This window comes from Mastigoproctus giganteus, chromosome 7, assembly GCF_048544385.1.
Source record: "Mastigoproctus giganteus isolate SK-2022 chromosome 7, ASM4854438v1, whole genome shotgun sequence".
NCBI lineage: Eukaryota > Metazoa > Arthropoda > Arachnida > Uropygi > Thelyphonidae > Mastigoproctus > Mastigoproctus giganteus.
Genome location: NC_143581.1, coordinates 36,393,975 through 36,420,966, shown reverse-complemented (window position 1 = coordinate 36,420,966; position 26,992 = coordinate 36,393,975). Strand labels below are relative to the sequence as shown.

At 37.1% G+C, this 26,992-nt stretch overlaps 1 long non-coding RNA gene across 1 annotated transcript in view; it reads left to right on the top strand.

Annotated features, from left to right (window-relative positions):
* Window positions 1-275: 275 nt before the first annotated feature.
* Window positions 276-26,992, top strand: part of LOC150082817 (uncharacterized) — a 169,132-nt gene continuing 142,415 nt past the window's right edge. The window contains exon 1 of the long non-coding RNA XR_016547215.1: window positions 276-422. This is a non-coding gene — a long non-coding RNA (uncharacterized LOC150082817). The remainder of the gene's footprint in view (window positions 423-26,992) is intronic.

Below are 26,992 nucleotides of genomic sequence, written 5' to 3'. Positions count from 1 at the left end.
AGCATTTTTCCCGTACATGATAGGTTATACTTTAAAGCTATTTGTCTGCGTTTGAGAAAATCAGATGAAATACTTTAAATAGTAATTGTTAATATAACATTAAGAGCAAGTACCGTTTGCATGTTTCTACTTCAAAAGATTATATCTTAAATTTCGGAAGCAGTAATATATTTTTCTTGGATCTTTACTTCAGTGTTACTTCAAGTAAGATAAAAACCTTTTAGGCTTATAAAATGACACTCCAAAAACATTTTTTTTATTGTATTTCAGTTTATTCCTTCATGCACCCCCCTCCCAGGTGTGAATACAAGTGACACAAGTTGCTGATTGTTAAATGGAAACGAAAACTGGGTTATGTATTGAAAAGACAAAATGAAGCCTGTGAATTGAAGAATAATACATAAAGAAGAAGAAAAAAATGAGTAAGTATTTTTTTGTTATTGTTATTTTCATTTAAAATTTATTATATGAGTATCGAATGTATGAGTAATATGTAATGTGCAAAGTTCTGAACATATATTTGAATACATTTACAGATGTTCATGAGCCTTAAAAGAAACTTTTTAAATGAATTATTAAATCTACAATGTAATAAGAAACTTAAAAGAAACTTTTTAAATGAATTATTAAATCTACAATGTAATAAGATATACCGTTATGTCGAAATCCTATTCTGAAATGCTAGAGTGAGTACGGTTGTGCTGAAGTCGAGCAGTGATTGTAATACAACAGATTCCATAAGAAAAGGTAGAAACCCAATAAAATTTCTAACACAGGTTTAACCATCTTAAATTTATAATAAATAAATAAATAAATATTACAGTAAATATAGGACTTTACCCTGACAAGATACCTTGTATTCGTTGGAAACTATGTTCGCTTATGTACATAGCTTAATTAATACTGTAATATATGCATACTAATTGATGTTTCTGTTCACTGACATGTTTTTTTTATTGTAAAATTTAAAACAGTAAAAAAGATAAGCAATCAATAACGACGAACACATCACGCACAAGTGAGATACGGGGAACAAGTTTACGAAGCTTATAAAAATAGGAATGAAGAGAATATTCTGAAAATTTATTTAAATTTTTTATTTGATTGAAGGTTTCATGGAATGGGAAACACATTTCACCGTAACGTAAAAACCCACAGAATTCCAGCTATCGACATTATCGCAATGCAATAAGGTCGAGTTTGCTATTCGTTTATAATAGATTGCATTAACAGAAAAGCCCAATAAACCGATAACTGCAAATTGTTTTTATTGTTTTATCGTAGTGACCTCCAGAAATGTGCTCTTCTGCTCACGCTATCATGCCTCACGAAATTTTTGGTCGAACAGAAAAATGTGAGCTCCTGAAAACATGAGTTGGCCTACAATATCACCTGTTATCTTGTGAATAAAGCTAATGACAACAGTGTCTCCGCCCATTACAAGTACAGTAAATGGGAAATTTAGCTCTCACATATTTGACATTTTTTAATCTTCGTAAACTTGTATGTATAGCTGCGCAGGTCGCTACGTTCAGCTGATGCCGGGTTTTGCGTTCACCTAATGTTACCCGCAGACGAAATTGCGCATGAGCTAACGCGATTTTCGCGTTATACTCGCACTGTTCCCTGATATATCAGTCGCGTTGCTAAAATGCGCTTTATAGCAGAGCTTACTGCACTGGACTTTGAATAAACATGACAGAGGGATCTTTCATTAAAGAGGCGATATCAGCCACCACTCCGATGAAATTTTATAATGAAATTGTGTATTTACAGTTTAACTATAAATATTTATAGTTAAACTGTAAATACATAGTTTCATTATTTCAATTCCAAACGAGTAATTTTTTTCTTTTTTACTCAGATGAATTTGAACAAACAAACAAACTAAAACAATCTAATCAGGTGGTAGGTGTCTGTTCAAATTGAGTATATATACCTCAACCAAAAAGATTGCACGTTCGGTTCCGAATGGTTTTTCGCTCTGCGCATCTTCACTTGTCAAGAAAATTTAATCTTATAGTTCACTAACTGCCAACTGCAGCTCGAGCGATTTTAAAAATAACGGTCATGTTCCGTATAAAGAGATAAACGACTTTTAGTATTAGTATTACTATTTTGCAACCATCCTTCCATAATTTGAATTTATGCCCTCATGTAGTTAGTCTCAGCAAGAGGAAGAATCCCATCAGCATTTGAGCTTGCCAAAGCCTTAAACAACTCAATCCAATCATCTCGCAGGTGCCTCACCTGCAGTTTGCAGAACTGAAGCGCTTATGGGTGATGAGAGCTGCCCTTTGTTCCTTTCACCAATCTCATTGTCCTTCTCTGTATCCACTATAGCAGTTCTACATCCTTCCTAAAATGAATCTTTGGTTTGGTTTCAGTTTTTTTGGTTCCTATGATCCTAAAATGAATCTTTGGTTTGGTTTCAGTTTTTTTGGTTCCTATGATCCTAAAATGAGGCCTCCAAACCTTTATGCATTATTCAAGATGTGGCCCGACCACTGCCTTGTACAATTTGAATAATCATCTCCTTACCCCTACTGGCAAAATTCCCCATCAGCTGTCCTGGCAACCTGTCTGCATTGCTCAGAGGACTTCATATCTGACTGCACAACTACCCCCAGATCTTTTTCATTTTCCACTATCTTGAGTGCAGTACCACACAGTTGGTATTTTATTCTGGGGTTACTGCTCCCCATATAAAGTACTTTGCATTTATCAATGTTAAACTTCAGTTGTCATTTCTCAGCCTATCTGCCTAACTTTTCTAGATCCAGTTGCAGTAGCATACTGTCGTTACTTTCATTAACCACCCTGCCAACCTTTGTATCATCTGCAAACTTTGATATTAACCCCGATATACCTTCATCAATTCATTGAGCCCAACGCCGAACCCTGGGGGACTGCCCTAATAACATTAGTCCATTAAGAGCGATGTCCGTTGATTTTTCTCTCTCTCTCTCATCCCTTTATCCATAGCAGTAACCTTCCCTTAATAGCACACTGCTCCAATTTGTGCAGCAGTCTAGTATGTACAGCAGTATCAAAAACGTTCCTGAAATCCAAGTATATGATATCAAAATTATTTTTTATATTATATTATTTTTTGCATCTAGTTCCTTCGTTACAGCATATCCAATCAAATTGGTCAGACAAGATCACCCATTGACAGTCACATGCTGTGACTGAAGTATAACTGCATTCTTGTCTAGACTGTCCTGCATTACTTTTTTTAACCAGTGACTCTATTACTGTATTTTCCCTGGAACAGAAGTTAAGCTAACAGGTCTGTAATTACTAATGCCACTCTCTGATTCCCCTTTGTGAATTGGGGATACATTCTTATATCTCCAGTCCAGGGGGGGACTTCCTCTGATTCCAAGAATACTTTCATGATTATGGCTAAGAGTTTGCTTACCTCCTTTAATATAATTGAATAAATTCCATCCACCCAAAATGGCTCTTCTTACTTTGACTTCTGAAATTTTTTCTCTTCCACTTTCCTCTTAAGTTATTACAAAATCATTTATCTCCATGTTCGAGTATTTTGCACCAACATTTAAACATCTGGCTCTCCTAAAGAATTCCTCATATGTACATGTTGCTGTAAAATACTTATTCAGCTTGTCAGCAACCTGAGCAGGATTATCAATAGTTGAACCATCGATATTAAGTGGATCTATGTAATTCATCCCTTTTCTTCTAGTGTTTTCATAAGAAAAGAAGTATTTGCTATTTTTCTTTACATTCTTTGCCAAATAATTCTTATAATAATCGCCCCATGCATTTTTCTTGTATGCAACGAGTCTCATTAGTTCATCTGGCATCCATTTAGATCTACACGTGAACTGTATTTTTAGTTGGTATTGAAAAGCCTAGTAGCGTCTATGATTATTTACTTGAACGCTTCCCATTTTGAATTTGGTGATAGTAACATCATCAGTTGGTCCCACTGCATAGAATTTAAAAACAGTCTGACACCACTGTAGTCACATTTACGAAAGCAGAAACTCTTCTCTTTACCCTTGATGGTTGTTGCAGCTTTAAGTTATGCCTTTGTCGTAGCAGCAACAGTTCCTTGGAAAATCTAGTGATGATACATATAAGCATCATGTCAGTTGATTTCCTCTAAATTTTGCCATTGCCATTTGAATAAGTTAGTGATTATCTTATAATCCAATGTTGCTATTCTAATCGTTTGGTATTTTAACTGTCATACTATTTGCTTTTGTCTCTACACTGTTAATATAACAACAATTATTAACATATATTACAGATGTACTGTATATCCAAAAGCTTTCCCTAATGATAACCTTGACCTTAATATTAGCGTTTCTCTCTCACCGGCCCCAGGATTTTTTTTTACTGACCTATAAATACATGAATGTACACTGACGTGATCCTTCTCACTTAAAGGTAGTCACCTATCGCGAAGCAGTCAGTCTCTTGAATGTAGAGTGCGTTACATAGTCATTAATAACTGGTTGCGGTGCGTGACAGGACTGTCATACTTCGAGCTCAACCAGCACCTTTATTTGGTTTCCAGCAGGGAATTCAGGTTATTTGGAGCTTGTCGGAAGAGGAGACTTCTGTCAATACTTTTTTTTTTTTTTTCATATTGTAAATATACCTACACATATCCTTACAATCTATATACAGATGTGTCCAAATGTTAATTTACAACTTTCGACTTTATTGCATAAATATTACATGAAATTTAACTTCCTGGTGCAAGTTAACCAGTTAAATTTAAATGTGATGTCAAATACGATTTGATTTCAAAAAAATGCAAATCAAGCGAGATATAAAAGTGCGAACAACAGAAAATGTACAGTACATTGTGTTTCCACAAACCCTTTTCGCAGGAAAGCCCATTTGAGAGAGCAGGCAACAGTCACTAGTGGTGATGCCGATGGTAATTTCTCTTATACAGATAAATCGAGATTTACTCTTGAAATTGATTCTCGATGGTATTTCATCTGAAGAGAATGTGAAATACGCTCTCATCCCTCTGAAATCAGAGAAATTGATTACTGTTGTGGTCGTCTGATAGTCTGCTGTGGCATCTTGTTGAATGGCCACACTAATCTCCATATCTTTGAGAGAAGCATCTTTACTGCTCAAATATATACGAACGTGATATCTGAATCCTAGAGGCTTAACTAGGATGTGTGTCCTCAGCTACGGTCTTCGATTCGTCGTAGGCTCCGAATGGATGAAAGAATTAGAATAATTGAATTTATAATTTATTTTAAAAATATGACAATTGTTATTATCTGAATCAATTATTACAAGAGCTTTTTTTTATTATAAAAGTACTGTCTCTTGGATAATAATTTAATATTTTTTATTTAAAATTCAATTACAATTTAATTTATTCAAAAATATTAATAACTAATAGAATTGAATTTTAGTTATTTTTATAAAAAAGAAAGGCGCATTTTTGGTATTTGGCCGTACGTATAAAAATTCGTAATTACGCTTCTGCTGAATTCTAGTGAGGATTTTCAAAATTGCCATAGGTCCTGAATTCAGTTTTATAGAAAATAACGCTGTTTCAACGTAGGGCTAATCTTGACCCAAATTTCTTCCAACTTTTTCGGACGGAGTGATCAGCTAGCTCTGTTTCCCCAAAGCATCCAGCCGAATTCAGTTGGGAGCTAAATCCGATTGAACTTGGCTGGATGCTTTAGGGAAATGAAGTGTACTCGTAGCGCATCGCGCTTCTTCAAGAACTCTATTCTTTAAGATCTACTCTTCTATAGGAACAGCGAAATTTATTACCACAAGACCTTATAAATAAGCCTTGTAAACAATTTGAGAGCTCTTTTTAAGAGTTCATTAGCTATATGGTGCAAGGAAGCCTGAGGCTTTTTCTGCACCAGCCAGAAAAAAAAAGAAAATTTCCTGAGTTGTTTGCTTATCAAGAGTGATCATACTTTCTGTCTAATAACTTATTTATGCAGGATGGCCTTTAGTTTTGAGCAGTCGTCATTATGATTTTTAATATTAGAGACATGTTTCTTTTCAAATTCAATATAATTAGATTTGAGAATAAATGTTTTTTTTTTTTTTAAAGAACGATTCTGTCAAACCTATGAACGTTTGACAAAATTCCATACAGTAATTTTTTTTATATATATGGTTGTAAGTTGCCCGTGATGGATATCGGTGTATTATAATAGCTTTGAGCACCTTTCAATACTTTCTTTGCATTGTCCACTATATTCATTTCCAGCCGTCAGAAGGTAGTATTGGCCGATGACTATTGTTACATACCTATTTATAGAAATTAAGTATTATTTTAATTTTAAAATATAAAGTATTTTCTATACTGGGAGCGTCAAACTCGGATCACTCGGTTGGCAGCCTTTTTTTTTTTTTTTTGTTTTCGGATGCTGCTATGCTCACCATTAACTTCTCACAGTAAATTTTGTTATATTTTTAAATTTGACAATCATTGCAGTTTACCGAAGAACACAAACCTGGACAGTTGTATTATGGAGAAATGCTCACTTGAAGTATGAAAAGTTTTTATTGCTGATCGCATCTCTGCCTTCTTCTGTTCAAGAACAGTGTAGGGACGAATCGTATTCACTTTTATGCATTGTTCCTTGGAGGAACGAACGCTATTGTGAAACTTCAAAATGGCAACTGTTTGTATGAAATCATAAAACTGCTGAAGATTTTTATAGTTACATTAATTATATGTGTAACGATTACATCAAGCTACTGAACTATAAAAAGTTCGTTGTTCTATTTGAACAAAATAAAATACACCATTTTAACGAGTCAGTGACAATGAACCAAAATATTTCTACAGTGTCGGAAAGTGTTCTGTTTTGTTCCTTTCATATTATTTTTACAAATGGTAACCCTTTTGAGAACCAAATTTTCATTTGGTTTCCAATCCTCAAAGTGGCTGGAGCTCAATAATATACTTTTTTTTTTTTTTTGTCAGAACATAATAAACATAACATATTAAAAGCAATAACCGTTGCTTTTTCCACCATGACTGTTCTGCCCTCTAAAGAGGTATTTATACCGATAATCGCGATATTTTTCGATAATAATAATAATCCATTGTATTTTCGATAATAATAATCCATTGTGAATACAGCTCATCCTGCTAGAACGCATGACATGCACTGGTGTTCAAAGAAAGTGCATCACTCTTTAAAATTGTAATTGTCGTCCGAATAACGTAAGTATATGGCAATATTTCTTACAGATTGCATAGATAAGATTGACACGCGTAGGTAATGACGTAATATTGCATCAGCTGTTACTTTCAGCTTTATAAGCACGCTCTGCAAGAGTTGTATTCATTCCTTGTTTGTGTCAGGATGGCGAGTTACGTGCAGTTGCCGCCACGAAGAAAGAGCGCTGTTGTTGCTTTACGTGAGGAAGGATGTTCTTCCCATCATATTGCTTATAGAATTTTTCTCAGCCTGGTCTGTGCTTGTTAACAGGAGAGACTGTTTCTACAGGGGATAGGATACACTTAAATAGAAAGGGTGCAAGAATTTTTTATGATGCTATCGAGGCAGAGTTAGGTGGGTCGGAAAACTGCTAGCTTTGGGAGATACAGGGACTAATCGATTAACAGTAGCCGCTGGCAGAGGTAAAAGTGATTCTTGCACTACTTCTATTGAAATGCAAATGAGCAGCAGCCTGGAAAGCAAGACAATGAGAATTTCCAGGACTGCTGGGAATCATAGTGGAACAAGTAAATACATGGGCAGTGTTAGGGTAACTAAGAGTAGAAACAGGTGCATGTATACTTGCATGTACACCAATGCTAGGAGTATAGTTAATAAATTCGATGAGCTTGAAGTGCTAGTCAAGACATCAAAGGCAGGTATTGTTGGAATATCAGAGACATTTGCTGTTGGTAACATCATCAGTTGGTTCCACTATATAGAATATATGGTGGAACAGACATAAGCAGTGCAGAACTGGAATTTGGGGAGTACAATGTGTATATAAAGGATAGACAGGGAAGGAGGGGTTATGCTGTTAGTTAAGAAACACATAAAATCTAAGGAAGTGCATCCAGTTGATGTTGGTGGACAATGCAATGTTGAGTTTGCTTGGTGTGACATAAGGAAATGAAAAATGAGAGTAGATGTGTGTGTGTGTTATAGGCCTAATGAATCTGAGGAGTATAATGAGCAATTGTGCAGAGAAAAATAGTGGGCCAGTAAATTAGAGTGTCTTATAAAGGGGGATTTTAATTTCCTGGATATTGACTGGAATTTGTGAGTTGGTCACTCACACACTAGTAAGGCTTTTGTGGATTTATTGGATGATAGTTTTCTACAGCAGCATGTTCGGAAGGCAACTAGAGGGAGTAATACTCTTGATCTGATTATCAGTAATGATTCTTCATGCATCAAGAATCTCCAGATAAAGGAACCACTAGGTGGCAGTGATCACAGTGTGCTGAAGTGGGATTTACTCAGAGGTAACTACCATCAAGGGTAAAGGGAAAGGTTTTTGCTTTCGTAAAGATGACTATTGTGGTCTGAGACAGTATTTAAATTCTATATGGTGGAACCAACTGATGATGTTACCAACAGCAAATTCAAAATGGGAAGCATTCAAAGAATTAAACTTCGAAGCTACTAGGCTTTTCATACCAACAAAGAAATATTGTTCAAATTTAGGCCCAAATGGATGTCAGATGAACTAATTAGACATGTGACAGAGAAGAAAAATGCATGGGATATTTATAAATTAACATGTGACACAGAAGCCTATGATAGATATAAGCGGGTCTGTAACAAAGCTACAAAGGAGGTTAGGCAGGCGAAGGCAGATTACGAGAAATCTTTGGAAAAGGATGCAAAGAAAAACAGCAAAGAGTTCTTTACTTATATAAACTCTAGAAGGAAGGGGATCAATCAGATTGATCCACTTGATATCGATGGTTCAACTGTTGATGATTCTGCTCAGGTAGCTAACAAACTAAATGAATATTTTGCATCAACATTCACACATGAGGAGTTATTCAGCGAGGGGAATGCCAGAGGTGTATTCAACTCTGGCAGTAAGCTAGATAAACTTGTAATAACTGAGAGTAAAGTGGAAGAGAAATTGTTGAAGATAAACACAAGAAAGGCAACTGGGGTGGATGGGATCTATCCACTTATATTAAAGGATGCGGCAAAGATAAGTAAGCAAACCTTTAGCCATAATTATGAGAGCTTCCCTGGACTCAGGGGATGTAACCATGGACTGGAGATGTGCAAATGTGACCCCAATCCACAAAGGCGGATCAAAGGGGGAGACAGGTAATTACAGACCTGTTAGTTTAACTTCTATTCTAGGGAAATTAATGGAGGCACTGGTTAAAGAAGCATTGCAGGATCATCTAGACAAGACTTCAGTTATAGCTCGGACACAGCATGGGATTGTTAAGGGGAAGTCTTATCTGACTAATTTGATTGGTTACTATGATGTAGTCACAAAGGAACTGGATGCAAAGAATAACTTTGATATCATATATTTGGATCTTAGAAAAGCCTTTGATACTGTTGCACATGGATGACTGCTGCACAAATTGGAGCGATGTGGCGTTGGAGGCAAATTGCTGCTATGGATAAAGGGATGGTTGAGTGGGAGAACACAGCGAATGGTAATCAATTGACACTGCTCTTCGTGGATTGTTATTATTAGTGTAGTCTCTCAGGGTTCAGTTGTTCGGTCCATTGTTGTTTTCTGTATTTATAAATGATATTGATGATGGTATATCAGACTTAATGTCCAAGTTTGCAGACGATACTAAGGTTGACAGGTTGTTTTAATGACACTAATGAGAGTACACTGCTGCAACAGGATTTAGAAAAGTTTAGCAGATGGGCTGAGAGGTGGCAAATGAATGTTTAACATTGACAAATGTAAAGTACTTCATATGGGAAGCAATAATCCCAGAGTAACATATCAACTCTGTGGTACCACACTGACAGTGGTAGAGAATGAAAAGGACCTGAGGGTAATTGTGCATGCAGATATGAAGTTTTCTGAGCAGTGCAGACAGTCTGCAAGAGTAGCTCATGGTGTCTTGTCAATGATATACAGGAAGTTTTCAACACTTTGTAATTTACAGAAGGTTGTTCTTACGAAGAAAGGCTTAAGTTTTGCAAATTACAGTGTCTGGAGACTAGGCACCTGCGAGGTGATCTGATTGAGGTGTATAAAACATTGAATGGTTTGAGCATGCTTAATGCTGATGGGATTCTTCCTGTTGCTCAAAATAATCGCCTTAGAGGGCATAAATTCAATTTGAGGAAAGACAATTGTAGAATAGATGTGCAGAAGTTTGCCTTTAACCAGCGGGTGGTTGATTGCTGGAACAAACTTCCATCTGTCGTTGTAGAGGTTGATAGCTTAAATTGATTCAAGGCAAAATTTGACAAATATTTGGAGCGAGTGGATGGGTGAAATAAGGATGTTTTTTTTTTTTTTTTTTTTTTTTTGTTGACTGATGCTATATAAGCTTGCTTTCTTGCATCATGTACCTTTGCTGATGCTATAAGTGCCTTTTTAATCAGTCGACAGTGAATAGATTTCTTTTCGAACTCAAGAATACTGGTTCTGCTGATAGGAAAGAAGGAACCAGATGCAAACGAGTCTCTACGCCAAACCATGACCGTTTTGAAGCGCTTATGCCTTAAAAACCGTAAAGCTGCTTTGTCTGAGCCGAAAAGAGAATGGGAAGAACATACAGGAGTGGTAGCAAGTGCAGTAACAGTCAGAAGACGCCTCTTCAAAAATGTGCTTGTTGCTCGTCGTCCTAAGAAGCCCCCCCTCCTTAGACAAAAAAATGAAAAAGGCCCGATTTTGATGTAAGGAGCATGTCGAATAGTGGACATAGTGTTTTTTTGTTATGCGGTTCCCGTGGATTCCCACAAATCCGCGTTAAATACTCTGTTAACATAGCAAAGCCAGTCAGTGTGGGTTATGTGTGAGTAGTGTGTTGTTTGTGTTGTTTGACTGGCCTCTTCGTTACTGGGAGGCGCGATCACCAGGAAAGAGCCTCCCAGCATCCGTCCACTGGCACGAGGAGCCGGACCAGGGAGTAAAAGATATCTGACGGGCCGTCCACACTCTTGCAGGAGCGAGAGTGGGGAAGGCCAAGGAAAGAGCAGAGAAGAGACAGGAAAGTGGAAGACAGACAAGATAGCGAGGATGTCGAATGGACCCCCGAGCAGTGGAAGTCCGTAATTTTCTCGGATGAGAAGGAAATTGAACCTGCATGGCTCTGATGGGAGGCAAACGATTCGCCGTAGACGTGGTGAAGAATACCACCCAGACTGTATGACGTCTACAGTGAAATTCCACACCAGCCAAATGATATGGGGGTGCATTTCGTATCGTAGAGTGGGTCACCTGCAGTTTATAAAAGGTTCTAAATGCCAGTGGATACCTGGCTATATTGAAAGGCAAATTGCTGCCAACCATTAGAGACCATTTCAACCTGCCAAGTAACTGCATATTCCAGGATGACTCTGCTCCTTATCATCGGGCGAAAAGTATACGTAGGCACTTCTGTAGTTACTTTAGCTTCATTTCTGCATTAGAAGTTCGACAGTAATGTGTTGTTTACATTTGTTACAGGTGAAAAAATGGTTGGAAGAACGGTCCATTACAGCTCTTAGCTGGCCAGGAAACCGCCCAGACCTGAATCCTATAGAAAATTGTTGACATCGTGTGGAATTGCAGTTGCCAGAGAGAAACCAGAGACTTTCGCGAACTTCAGGAAGCCATAATTCGTGTTTGGAACCACGAACTGTCAGTTGATTATGTTCAGAAATTGATCTTGTCAATGCCTCGACGGTGTGCTACTGTCATCAGGGCCAGAGGCGGTTCAACTAAATATTAGTTTGCACCTGGTGAACTTTTCATTTTGTTTTCCATTTAAAATGATAAACTGAAGCAAACTGAGTGCTTCTGATAACATTTAAGCTATAATTGTCGTATTTACCAAAAATGTTGTGTAAAGGTTGCAAATGCTCATTTGGAATATTTTGAGAGCACCTGTCAAATATTACTTAGCTTTGCCTCAAATATTAATAAATATCTTTTGTTTATATTTCTATTTGTGATGCTAATCATTAATGTAACATACCATCGCGAAAAAGGGTTAGAAATGTGAAATTCCTAGGTGATGCACTTCCTTTGTATGTTCCAAAAAAACTGCGCTATGCATAGAAGTACACGCTTTGGAATGCTTATTTCCAAAGAACAATCGAGGATAGGTTCCATAAATTGTCAATACTTCCCCATTCCAACTTATCAAAACATATTATGCTACGCTTATTAAATATAACATATTAAAACTTAATGTTATTTAAAAAATATTGAAAAAAAAAAATGGGCAGTTAACTATGATTGAAACGAAATTAAAAACAATGTTACGCCATGTACATTACATTACATCCTCTAACAAAATGTAGGTTCTTGCCACTATTCTGCAAGCAAATAAAAAATTCAACAACTTGAACAATTTCTGGCCTCAATTGGTTTACAGATTAACCAAGCAAAGACAGCTCAAATGTCATTCACCTGGAAGAAGTTACACAATAATTTCAACATTACTATCAATGGATCACCCATTAAAAAAAGTTAAAACGCACAAGGATCTAGACTTAGTATGGGATAAGGGTCTGACATGCCAGGAACATCTCCTGAACACGAAAACAAAAATGTATTCTGCTATGTGGCAATCCTCCAGCAACTAACGGGGATACACAATGCTGAATTAGGCAAGAAATTCGCTCTTCGATGTCTCTACCCACTACTCTTTATGCAGCAACTATTTGGTCATCGGCCCCTGCAACACACTTCAACGTGTTCCTCAGCCTGAAATACTGGCTCCTGAAATGGTCCACATGGTGGACTGACAACAAGTACACTATTTCTGGGGCCCAACTTTACATCAATCTCGAAGTCACACCATAGAAACAACGAATTGTGACAGCTAACCTTCTTGCACTGGCCAGACTAATTACAGGACGACTTGACGTCCCTAATATTAGTGATCTAATAAAAACTCCCCGAATTGCCGGAAGAAGTCAAGTGAACACAAGGCTCTCGCTGAGTTCAGTTTCAGCAACCTCAAAGGCCTGAGACGCATGTTCCCAGGAAACACGGTTGATTTGATAAAAAGTCTAACCTAGATAAATTCTGCCAGCAGCATACCTACAGAAGCTAATGGACACTACATATATCTACTGTTATGACTTACTGGGACACCACCAGAATGAAAATATGGACTGCCTCAACCAAGGAAATACCTGCTTGTACATATACTTCACATATTATCCATCACTTTTGATCAAATATTATATTGCTTAGTTTGGGATATTGCGGTATTCCACAGTTTTGAAGTATATAATTAAAGAATTATATACTTGAAAAGTATATACTTCTTTAATCCCTGCCTTAACGTGTGAATGTAATAATCATCCTCCCTGGCTTACTGCTATCCAGGAGGTGGCTCTACAGCAGATAAACAGATATTAATAATAATGTGATAAGAGTTTTTAAATGTTTATAAAGTAGATATGCTGATGCATGAAGTAGAGTGATAGACTCTGTCTGTCAAATAATGGCAACACATTGCGCCATGTGGGCACTCAGTGTTGCGAACAAACTTAGATCAGTAATGTGCCACAAGATTGTCAGTTTCTGCATAATATGCGTCTTATATTGGTTTTGCGTTTTCATTTAAATTTGCCTTTTAACTTTCATAATTGTGATTGTTAATTGTGATTTTGGAGGAAGATACTAATTATCATGGTTACAAGTATAGGAGTTTCCGAGACTCTCGTGGTCTTCGTGAAAAAAGAGAAAAAAAAAAAAAAAGAAAAGGTCACTCACAAAATAACGCATTATTGTGTGTTTGTCTAAACTTCAGTTTCTAAACTTGGCTCATGTTAAAGTTTTGCTGGTAGAAAAACCTTTTTTAAAGTATTATTATAGCAATTATTTTAACTGGCCGTAATACATTTTGGGTTAAAAACACTTATCCAAACCATGCTGATATATTCAAATATCAGCATGGTCTGAGATTTGTTGTGGTGTTTGCAAAATAATTTTCTTCGGTTTTCTGAATCATTTAAGTATTATCTATTTTATTTTTAGTGGTTTGAAAAGGATGGTATTCTATTTCTGTGCATGTGTTTGACATCATTTATGATGCACGGAAATAGTGTTACCTTATAAAGGTATTATTATTATTAGCCATGTGGTGCAAGGAAGCCCGAGGCTTATTCTGCACCAGCCAAAAATAATTCCCCGAGTTACCCTGTGTGTGTGAGAGAGAGAGAGAGAGAGAGAGAGAGAGAGAAGGGAATCACCAAGAAAGAGAAGAATGATGATATCCAGCTCAGGACCCTGGGTGTGCCACTCCCATACTCACCAGATGGGGAGGACCCAATAAGAAAAGAGGAACCAATGATTACATTTATTGAAAATAAAGGCAAATGAATGATTTTTTTTTTTTTTGCCAAAATAAAGTAATCACATGAAATAATAAAATTTACTTGGAAAGATTACAAAAGAAATGGAAAAACAATACTTGGAAATATTTTCAAAAGAACAAGCAATATTCATTTCAGTAGGCGTCTTTAAAATTTCATCAAATATTAAGAAGTTTAATTGCGGGAACGTTCCTTTTATGGTGAGGCAAGTAAGTCGCATTTTAATTGTCTGCTTATGAGTAGTCCTTCGGCCAACGATCACAGTTAGAGCCGCCCACAATTAAAGGAGTTGAGGTGTTTAGCCCATAAAGCACCTTAACTCATTTATTAATAATAATAAAAAAAACCTCTGCAAATGTGTTTTACACTAGGATTCTACATACGAAAAGCTGACTTTCTCTCGTGAGAGAATGAGGTGGGATCCTTCATTCCACTAATCCCCTATATTAAGGAGTCATATCTTACCAAGAAGATTATTAAATATCTAGAGCTTGGGAATCATCCACGTTGATGACACTGATTTTATATTAACTGAAATGTGGAATTAGTGCCTCTGTGATTTTGGAGGCAGATACTAGTCATTCTGATTACAGGTAAAATTTGAACCTACAAAATCCATCTGCAGGTTCAAAATTCACAACGTTTCAGATTCACAGTGAGATCAATAATGATAGAATACAAATATAATAGTATTTTACTAGGATTTTAATGTCAAATACGTACGTGAGGTTGGTTTTCATAAACCAAAATGCTCTTCAAATTTTCAAGTGCCTTGGACTGGAGCCTACAGTTCAATAATTCCTAGAAAATTGGTATAGAGAGAGAGAGAGAGAGAGAGAGAGAGAGAGAGAGAGACTATTTAAATATTCAGTAACCTTGCCTTGTTCGCGAAGCGAGGAAGAAATTGTTTTAGTTGGATTAACAAAGCGTAGTCCATCAAGACTTGTAGCTTGTTTGTTTGTTATTTGGTTTTTAGGAGCATTAGCAACTAAGGCCATATTGCTCCGGAGATATGCGGTGGTCATTCCCTGACCTTTCCGCATCCTCCGTATTTGGTGGGCACGGGCCCGAACCCCGGTCTAATCAAGAAGCGTGTGCTACTACTGCCGCTCCTGCCCACCTGGCTACGGAGGCGCCGGACATGTGGCATATTGGACTCATCACATCACATAAATTTGCGAGCTGTATATCGAGACAATTAGAAGGAACAGTAATAGTCAACACGTTTAAAATATTCTTTAATAATTCTAACCGACTAAGTATGCAGAAATAAAATAAAAGCAAAAACGTATATTTACACAAAATATAAACCTTGTAAAAACTTATCGATATACAGTTCGCAAATTTAAAAGCATGTAAAAAGATAAAACAAGAAACTAGCTTCCGACCTCCTAGGATGTTTTTGCCAACTATGAATAGTCGTGTTGACATTACTGTTCCTCAATTGTCTTGTTATACAGCTCGCAAATTTATGCAATGAATCTAATATGCTACAAGCCTTGATGAACTACCACTTTGTTAATCCATCTAAAACAATTTCTTCCTCGCTTCCCGAACAAGTCAAGGTTACATTTAAATAGCTTCCACATCTCTCTCTCTCTCTCTCTCTCTCTCCAAGTATCAATTTTCTAGGAATACATTGAATAGGCTCCAGTCCAAGTTGAAAAGTTGGAGAACATTTTGGTTTATGAATACCAATCTCACATATGTATCTGACATTAAAATACTATTATATTTACATACTAACATTAGTTGAGCTCACCATGAATCTGAAATATGGCCTCATGCCAAGCAAAATACACTTTGATCTCTAAAAAAGTTGTGAATTTTGAATCTGTAAGGGATCAATGGGAAGGCCAAATTACTGTACACTAATTCCAGGTTCCAGTTAATGGAAAATCCATTAACCAACTGCGATGGTACGGCTGACGGGCACGATCTATCACGTAAATTTGATCAGGATCGAGAACATGTCCCGTATTCGAAATATGTTCACCCAGGAGGGAGAATCCTGCATATCCCCCTCTCTTTTAGAAGTCAGATGCTCGTTTGAGCTGTCTCGCAGATGTCTCTTGGTTTGGCTTACATAGTATTCATTGCCTTCGGGGCAATATCAACGACAACCATTCCCCTGTGCTTGAAAATCGACAAGGGGGTAGTGTCATGACATCGTATAAAAAACATTATGAGAATCCTATTGTCTCGAAACTTGATGCTACATGTTGGAGAGACAACTTGTATAATCAAGACCCGCTAATATTCGTAAAATCGGACAAATGCTAACTTATTCTGATTTTTTCTTGCAGCTATAACCTTTTAATTTATAATATTTTTTTCTTTCTTTGTGTGTGTGTGTGAGGTAGTATTAATATCTGTTAAAAAGTGCGAAGGTGGACGCACCAAAACTAATAGGAGAAGGATAGTATAAATTCGAGATGTAGGCGTGAGTAGAAAGAATGTGAATATCCTATATGATATAGTGAATTAAACAGCCAATTAGAGAAAATGGAACTGTAAAGCAAAAAATGAAATGGTTAAGTCCAAGAAAGGGGTAGAGCAATTATAAAATTAAAATCTAATATTAGCTGAAAGTAAATATTCATACATAATCAGTTATAAATAATCTGTAATTAAATCTATAATATTTCTTAGCCCGATTTGCGTCCTATTGGGTTCAATATATTTATTTTACTGTATTTTTATTTGATTTAAAATCAGATCTTGAGATCTAAAAATTAAATTCAAAATGAGGACACAGATCCGCTACAAGAGAAAATCACAATAAGTTAACATTTGTCTGATTTTACGAATATTAGCGAGTCTCGATTACACAAGTTGTCTGTCCAACATTCCGGGCTAGTGTCACCTGCAAAACCAGTGACAAGTATTACTGGTAGGAAATTAGATGCGCTTTGATACTTTCGCTTGCCGAATCCGTGCTATAATACAGGAAAATCTTGGGTAAAATGAGATGAACGCCATAGTTAATAGTGTAGAATGCGAATCAAGTGTTTGGGGGAATGGGGGGGGGGCTAAACCTGTCCAGTATTGTCTCGTGGAAGTTACATTTGTGAAGATGGTATTTACGCAATTGATCTTTTTCTGTCTAGATGTGACTACTGCAGTTGTACCAGGCACGAGCAATGGAGGCTTTGCGTGTGTATGCATTGGCTGTGGCGAAGTGTGTGAACTGACCAGCATACACCGGCTTCCCATATAAAGAGGTTTCAATTCGACGATCTACACACTGTTCTTGACTAGTACGTTTAAGAAAATGGGGGAAGAATTTACCTCCTTGTACAACGTAAACTGAAGGAGATAAATTCTTCATCTATTGAATGCGTTTCGCAGCATCTATCTCCTCCATCTGATTTGAAATTAAATACTGTATTAAATAAATAAAGTAATTAGTCGCGTACGCACTGAACTGAAGCTCAAACACTGAATGAATTTCAGTTCGTTAGTTTAAAAAAATTAAAAAATACTGCTTTTTAATGTCGCAAGAATCACTTCTTTATTTATTAGAGTATTTTCGAAACTATATACATCATATGTACAAAATTCTAGTTCTAGTCAGTGTGTTCAGCAGTGGTTTCATTTGAGATAATAGATAATGTCATAATGCAACAGCTTATCCACAAATGATACTTAGTCATGAACTAGAAACACATTACTGATCATTATTGCAAAGATAAATTGAGTACACAACAAAAAGTTTCATACTTATGTTGCCGACCGGGCTAGCCAGGTGGGTAAAGTGCCTGCCTGGCAACCCAAAGGTCGCGGGTTCGAATCTCGCCTCGGGCTTGGATCAAAGTACTGCAAAAACCTTGGGAGGTGCATTATGGCCACAGAAGCCGATGCGCCAACAACTACCAAAAAAAAAAAAATACTTATGTTGCTTTTCGGGATTTAAGAAAATCCGTGAGACACATTCAGTTCTTACTGGATTTTCATGTTGCTATATTCTTGGCCTATTTGGTGGAATCCGTTTTGCAAACGTCGATTTTTCTTTAAAAAATGGCGATTTCCTAAAAGGATATCGTGGTTCATGTTTCTCGTACCGTGGTGTATATTCTGAAGATGAAGTTGCCAGGTCATCTAAAGGGGATTGAGGTTTTTCGTACAGCTGCTTATAAATTGCCATTGCTTTCTTGTAATCTTCTGGTGAAGGTTGGGATTCAGTATACAGTGGCCGAGTGTCGGGCCTGGACTCTCCATAATCATTCACCGATGGCTTATAGTCTTTACCTTGTGTTCTATGATGTGAAGACATTGTTTTATGAAATGACATCCATAGTTTATCTTCGAACGATGGCTCGGCTGAAGTAGTATCTTTATAATTTTCAAATGGTGGGCTGTAGTTCGGAAAAGATGTACCATAAACCTCAAACGATGGCCTGTGTTTTGAAGAAGAGGCAAAATTTGAAAACTGCGACTTGTAATCGTCAGGTGATGGTTTGTAGTATTCAAATGATTTATAATCTTCAAAGGGTGGCGTGTAGTCTTCAAATGATTTATAATCTTCAAAGGATGGCTTGTAATTTGTGAATGCTGTTTTATAATCTTCAGAGGATGGCTTTAAGCCAGAAATGTAAGATTTATAGCTGCCCCTTATTGAATGATAGTCATCAAATGAAGGCTTTCCGCTTACACGTACTGGAACAGGAATAAATCTTGTGCTGGGTGGTGTCCCTGAAAACGAAGAATCTGTTTCGCCTTTCTTATGCCTGAAAATAAACAAACACTTAAAGTTAGTCATGTTTAAGCTTACGCTGTATACAGTACAATTGTACACTTTATAATAACACAGCTGGTGTAAAATTATAAAATAATGCAGCAATTGATTGAAGATATGGCATATAATTAAGACAAAAATGCAATTCACCAAATAAACCTGGAAATGTTGCTTATCTTGGACCAATTAACTTTGAAGGTCACTATTTAGCAAACATGTTAAATATTTATTAAATATGTGTCAAATGAAGTATAATGCCCTAAAGTGCAATGGAATAATTTTAATTAAATACATCAAGATACCCAGTCAGTCCAATCTTGGGAGTAGGCGCGTTGAATGAAACAATAGATATCTTAGATTGGATTACGACTGTTATTGTTAACCTTGTACTAAATTGTTAATAACTGGTTATTAGCAACAAAGAATGGTAGAAACTAATGTTTTATCTTATAGAACCAAATTTAAATTTAAACTGTATTTTAATCGGCATTTTATGTTTTTAGAAGAATTATTCCGACAAAATTATAGGGGTAGTTCTACTTACTAAAACAAAGTAAAAAGTTCATATAAACATATATCCGATTCTGAAAATTACGTGCTGGTGGCTGTTTGAATTTAATAAACATAGCTATGGGATTTTGAATAAGGAAGAATAACAAAAATAATAAATTTAAAAAATAAATAATAAGAATAAGCAGACACATCTCTAATAGTAATATTGTAGGGTTTTGGCGCATTAGCGACTTAGATCATACAGTGGACTCAGACAGTTTTTAAATTCTGTACAGTGAGATCAACTGACGATGTTACCAACAGTAAATTCTAAGTGGGAAGCATTCAAGGAGTTAATCGTGGATGCTACTAAAAGTTTCATACCTATTAAGAAATATTGTTCAAGGTTTAAGCCTAAATGGTTATCAAATGAACTAATGAGACTCGTAACAGAGAAGAAAAATGCATGGGATGCATATAAATTATCAAGCGACTCAGAAGCCTATGGCAGATATAAGCTAGTCTGTAATCAGGTCACAAAGGAGGTTAGGCAGGCGAAGGCAGATTACGAGAAATCTTTGGCAAAAGATGCTAAGAAAAACAGCAAGGATTTCTTTACTTATATAAAATCTAAAAGGAAGGGGATGAATCGGATTGGTCCACTTGATATCGATGGTTCCACTGTTGATGATCCTGCTCAGATAACAAACAAACTGAATGAGTATTTTGCCTCTACATTCACACATGAGGAGTTAAGGTTTGAAAATGGCACAAGGTTATCAAATTGCAGCAGGGTGTGCTTAATGATTTTGTAATAACTGAGAGCAAAGTGGAGGAGAAATTGTTGAAGTTAAACATAAGAAAGGCACGTGGGGTGGATGGGATCTATCCAGTTATATTAAAGGAGACGGCAAAGCAACTAAGCAAACCCTTAGCCATAATTATGAGAGCATCATTGGACTCAGGGGAGGTCCCCACGGACTGGAGATGTGCAAATGTATCCCCAATTCACAAAGGGGGATCGAAGGGTGACACGAGTAATTACAGACCAGTTAGTTTAACTTCTGTTCCTGGAAAAATAATGGAGTCACTGGTTAAAGATGCATTGCAGGATCATCTAGACAAGACTGCAGCAATAATTCAGACATTATGGGTTTGTTAAGGGAAAGTCTTGTCTGACAAATTTGATAGGATATTATGATGTGGTTACAAAGGAACTGGATGCAAAAAATTATTTTGATATCATATATTTGGATTTCAGGAAAGCTTTTGACGCTGTTGCGCATTGAAGACTATTGTACAAATTGGAGCAGAATGGTATTAAGAGTAAGTTGCTACAATGGATAAAAGGATGGTTGAGTGGGAGAAGACAGAGGGTGGTAATTAATGGGTGCTGCTCTTCGTGGACTAATGTTATTAGTGGAGTCCCACAGGATTCGGTGTTGGGTCCTCTGTTGTTTTGTATATTTATCAATGGTATTGATGAAGGTATATCAGGCTTAGTGTCGAAGTTTGCAGATGATATAAAGGTTGGCAGGGTTGTTAATGACAGTAATGGCAGTGTGCTACTGCAACAGGATCTAGATAATTTGGGCATATGGGCTAAGAAGTGGCAACTGAAGTTTAACCTTGACAAATGCGAAGTACTGCGTATGGGTAGAAGTAACCCCAGAGAAACGTACCAACTGTGTGGTTACTACACTTAAGGTGGTAGAAAATGAAAAAGACCTGGGAGTAATTGTGCAGTCAGATATGAAGTTTTCTGAGCAATGCAGACAGGCTACCAGGGCAAGTCATGGGGTTTTGTCAATGATATATAGAAATTTTGCTAGCAGGGAAAAGGTGATTATCCCTCTGTATAAGGCAAATATCCCTCTGTATAAGGCTTCCTAAAATAAGGCCTCCAGACCTGTACTGCGTACAGGTCTGGAGGCCTTATTTTAGGAAGGATATAGATTGCTTGAGCGTGTACAGAGAAGGGCAACAAGATGGGTGAGGGGAATTAAGGGATCCTCTTACCAAGAGAGGCTTAAGTTCTGCAAATTGCAGTGCCTGGAGACTAGGCACCTGCGCGGTGATCTGATTGAGGTGTATAAGGCCTTGAATGGGTTGAGCACGCTGAATTCTGATGGGATCCTTCCACTTATTCAGATTACGAACCTAAGGGGGCATAAATTCAAATTAAGAAAAGACAGATGTAGAATAGATGTGCGGAAATTTGCCTTTAGCCAGCGGGTGGTTAATTGCTGGAACAAACTTCCATCTGTCGTTGTGGAAGTTGATAGGTTAAATAAATTTAAGGAGGAACTGGACAGGCATTTGGAGGGAATGGTGTTTTTTTTTTTGGCTGATGCTGCATAAGCTCATAGACTTGCTTTCTTGCATCACATGCCGCTACTACTATTTCACTGTAAAGGCCAGAGATATAAAAATGTATGGATTTTGTAAGTGTTGTGTTATGTATCGTTGTTCTTCTGGTCATTTAGCCGCTAGACCCCTGCTGGGGCCCAACGTTGCCCACACTTAGCCCTGTGGAGGCAGACCAGGTACCTAGTAGTTGGAATTTTTTACTCTGGCAGGCCCTGCCACCTAGTTTCCTGAGATTTCAGTGGCTAGGGCCTATATAAAAAAAAAGGATAGGGGTAAACGCTAGGAAATAGAATGCCAAAAGGTTTACATAAGCGCAGTTTAAATTTGGACATTTTTAAAATTTTTGATAAGTTGTGTGGGGATTACGCTGGCGTTGTTAGGCAGAGTATGGGGGGGTAGACTGAAGACTGGGGGAAAGGCAGAAGTAGGCAAATCTGATAGAGAAAACGACCCCAGAAGATCAGTGAGGCAGGGGAGGGAGGGAGGAAACAGAAAAAGAAACCCGTCTCCCCTCTGCCGAGGAATTAGACAATTAAAAGTGAATAGGGTTAGAGCATCCTATTCAGATCGCCAGATGGCATTTGGAAGCAGAGCTACGATCTGTCTGGTTGTCCCAGTCTGATCCCAGCAGGGATTAGACCAATTATAAGGTCATTCGTGGGATAAATCCCGTCCCTGCAGTCCGGTGTTTGGAGTCCATCCGTGGGTTTTCAGTTCCGGGGTATCAAACTTGAGCAGATTCCTTCGCTACCTTCGGTCAGGTCCTGCGAGTCCCTTATTATGCTAGTTCAGTCCCAAAGGAAAGTCTTGTATCTGGGCGAGAGCCAGTTTGGTTGGGTCCAAGGATGGTTAGTTTTGTTGTGGTGTCTGTTCCTGATTCCTGTAAAACAGGGGTGGCCAACAAGTCGATCGCGGCTTTAATTTGGGTCGATCACGACGAATTTAAAAAATATATTAAAAAAGATCCCCAGGGACTCACATCTGGTGAGTATGTGCTTGGCACACCCAGTGTCCTGAGCTGGATATCATCATTTTTCTCTTTCTTGGTGATTCCCTTCTACTTCTGACACTCTCTCTCTCTCTCTCTCTCTCAGGGTAATTCAGAAATTTTTTCTTTTTTGGCTTGTGCAGCAGAAGCCTCAGGCTTCCTTGTATCATATGGCTAATAATAATTATAATAATAAATAGATTAGTCAAAATCTAAATGTTGTTGTTGTTATTATTATTATTAAGCGCTCCACTGCATACACTTCACTTATTAAAATCCGTCGAACCATGTGACTACTCTTGTCGCCGCGCAGCCGCCAGGCTTGTCTACTGAAAATTCAAGCAGTTACGTTGTGGAGAGCATAGTGTATGTATCGAATTGTTATTTACCTTACTGGACAGTAAGCTAAATTAGTAATTGGACAGTAGTTATGCGTTAATTTGATTTAAAATGAATACTACGAAAAAGAATAAAACGTATAATTTTCATCAAGAGTGGGAACTAGAATACTTTTTTCGTAATGATAAAAGAAACATGTTTGATTTGCAATGTTTCCGTGGCTATACCCAAAAAAGGAAATTTAGAAAGGCACTTCAGCGCACTCCATGGTAAATACCAATCGGATTTTCCACAAAATTTCTTCATGACACCTAATTTACAATATAAACAGATTCTCTTTTTGAAAATTTTAAGAACAAAAATGAAATTAAAAGTGCTCTTCAAGATCAGCAATTATCTTAAAATACTGTGATGCGACGCATCGAAATAATGAGTAAAAATGTGAACGAACAATTGCATGTTCATATTGCTAATTGTGTGTCCTTTTCTTTAAAACTGGATGAATCTACAGACGTCTGTGATACAGCTCAATTGCTCGTTTTTATTCGTATGGTTTTTGATGATTCTGCCACTACAGAAGGAACTGCTGGGTATAGTTTTATTAAAAGAAATAACTAGAGGTCTTGATATGTTTAACGCACTCAAAAGTTTTATTGAAAAAATTAAATTACCACTCTTTAAGCTCGTATCAATAACAACAGATGGAGCTAAAGCAATGACGGGGCATCTTAACGGATTCATCGCATTGTGCCAAAAGGATGATGAATTCCCAGATATTTTGAGTTACCATTGCATCATTCACCAACAAGCGCTATCCAGCAAAAGATTAAACACTAAAAGTGTTATGGACATCGCTTTCAAAATTGTGAATTCCATCAGAGGACAATCTGTTCAAAGGAGACTTTTCAAAATGGAACTCGATGAAAATGAACCAGATCTGATATTACACACAGATGTGAGGTGGCTGAGTCGGAGTAAGTCTCTACAGAGATTTCGAAATTTGTTGAATGAAATTAAAAAATTTGTTGATCAAACATTTTTTGGGGAGATGATTATCAGCAGCTACAAGATACGGAGCGGTTGTGTAATCTGGCTTTTTTTTGGCAGATTTTACCAGTAAATTAAGTAATCTGAATTTGGAATTACGAGGAAAAAATAAAAATGTGGATGACATGATTAGTAGTATTTCTGCATATAAATATCAATTTTTGGCAATGGCTAAGGATCTAAAAGAAAAAAAATTCGATCATTTTGCAAATATGCAAGATCATTTGCAAAAATATCCTGTTTTTGAATTTAATAGTGACAAATATGTTTCTGAAATTGAGAAAGTTGTGGATGATTTTGAAACCAGATTCAGTGATTTTAAAACAGTTGAAGACATTGTTCAGTATAATTCTTATCCATTTAATGTCGACTTAGATACAAAACAAATTGAAGAAATTCGCTGAGATTTTCACATGGAGAAAATATTACTTGAAAATGAAATTATTACATTGCGAAACGATATCTTCCTAAAAGCCAGATCATCAGAAAAAGATTTTTGGAAATACGTTTGCCGAGAAAAGTACCCAAATGTAAAAAAATCAGTGAACTTTTAAATTCCTGTTTTGGTTCCACATATCTGTATGAATAGTATTTGCATTTGAAACAAACAAAGAATCCCTGTTCTCTTACGGACTTACATACAGAAGATTCCTTACTGTTGGCCTTATCAAGTATATTGAAAGCTTGGCAGATTACATGAAGACACAAACTTCAGATAAATTAAAAATTTAAATACGTATGAATTTAAAATAAGAATTCTGAATTGTATTTAATTTTAAATTTTATAAACAACATTTTTCAATGTGTGTTGGTTAACTTTTTTAGCCATGTGCAATGAAATTCTTGAGATGGTAGATCGCGGCACAAGAAAAAATGTAGATCGCATCACGAATTAAGTTGGCCACCCCTGCTGTAGATAGCAATAAGTGTCCTCCTTCGGGTGAACAGTTCCTGGGCGAATTTTGTCAGCTCCTTATACTGCTCTTGCGAGTCCAACAGGTTTGATTCCATGTTGCGAGGGAAGTGTCAGTTTTGTCGTCAGGAGGCAGCAAAGTTTCTCATAGGAGATCCTCATAGTTTTCACAATTGTACATTATGTCAGACCATGACTCCACTTTCCCCACAGACACAGCGGGGATCGTTCACTAAATTAAAACTGTTTAGTTTGGCGTTCAGAGCCCCATGACCTGTTAACAGATACATTGTGTACATTCCAGGGTGAAACCATGATGGTACTTTTGGGTATAATCTTCCGACATTAGGCAGAAATTTCCTCGTTATCTCTGGCGAGTTTTGTTTTCTCTGTTTTCAGGTTTCATGTAGGGTCAATGGAGTGGCCCAGGAAGGTATAGGGAAGCCCCTTTGCGAGATGCTGCATCATGGCACTAAAAAGAAAATACAAACGAAGATACAGGGCCTAGAACTAAATCTCAGTGCTGACCCCAAAGCAGAAAGAGCTCGCTGTTATAACGAACTCGTCAACATTTGGCAGTCTAGATGGAACACCTCACACGCAGGCTCCGTTACCAGAAAATTCCTCCCTGATGTCACTTTCACAACCTCGAAAACGATAAAGACCTGGCTTTCCCTCACCTTGGAATCCTCCTAATTGGTTACCGGACACGGGTCGCCCAACGAAAAGTTATATCTGCTGGGTTTGCTACCAACAGATCGCTGTTTCTGCGGCAGGTCAGAGAATTGGAAAAATGTTTTCTAATGCAGGTTGTACGATGACTTAAGAAGGAACCTGCTGCAGGCTGTGCCAGGTATCTCAGAACAGCAACCAGAGCCTCTACTCCTGACAATCTAAAGGCATTCGAATCCTATGCATGCATCCCAAGTCTTTGAGCGCAGGAAGCAGAGCTACATAGTTGTTACTGCACCTAACAATACCTCTTCAGTGACTTAAGGGTTCTATATTCGCATGCCATCTTCTTTTTTTTTTTTTTTCCACGTACTGTCTGGAGTTCTCACTCTAGTGCAGCCAGTTTATTTATTCATTTATTTTCATTTCATTCATTTATTTATTTTATTTTGTTTATTTTATTTTTATTTTTATTTTATTAAATTATTATTTTTCTTATTTATTTAATTTGTTCTTCACGCGCTCTGCCTTGAGTTCCCACTCTAGTCCAGCCAATTTATTTCATTGTTTTTTTTTATTATTATTTCTTTATTTTTTATTATTTTTTATCATTATTATTTAAAAATTTTTTTTAGTTTTTTTATTAATTAATTTAATTTAATTTTTTTCCCCCATCTTCTGGCAACACTAGATGGGTCAGAGTCTTTCTTGAGACAGTACGTATTTTGCTGGGACTGGCCCACCTTCCCGTGGTGTGGACGAGTACCCAGAATCATCTGTCCTGGTGACTGATGCTTCTGGGTAGCCAAGAGGCCAGGACACACACACACAGAATACACACAAACGTACTTCACACACATATCTGGCCCATTTGTAGTGATACTTCACAGAGACACGAGGCGGAGTTTAACAAACGTTCTAGGTGCCGCCCTTACATA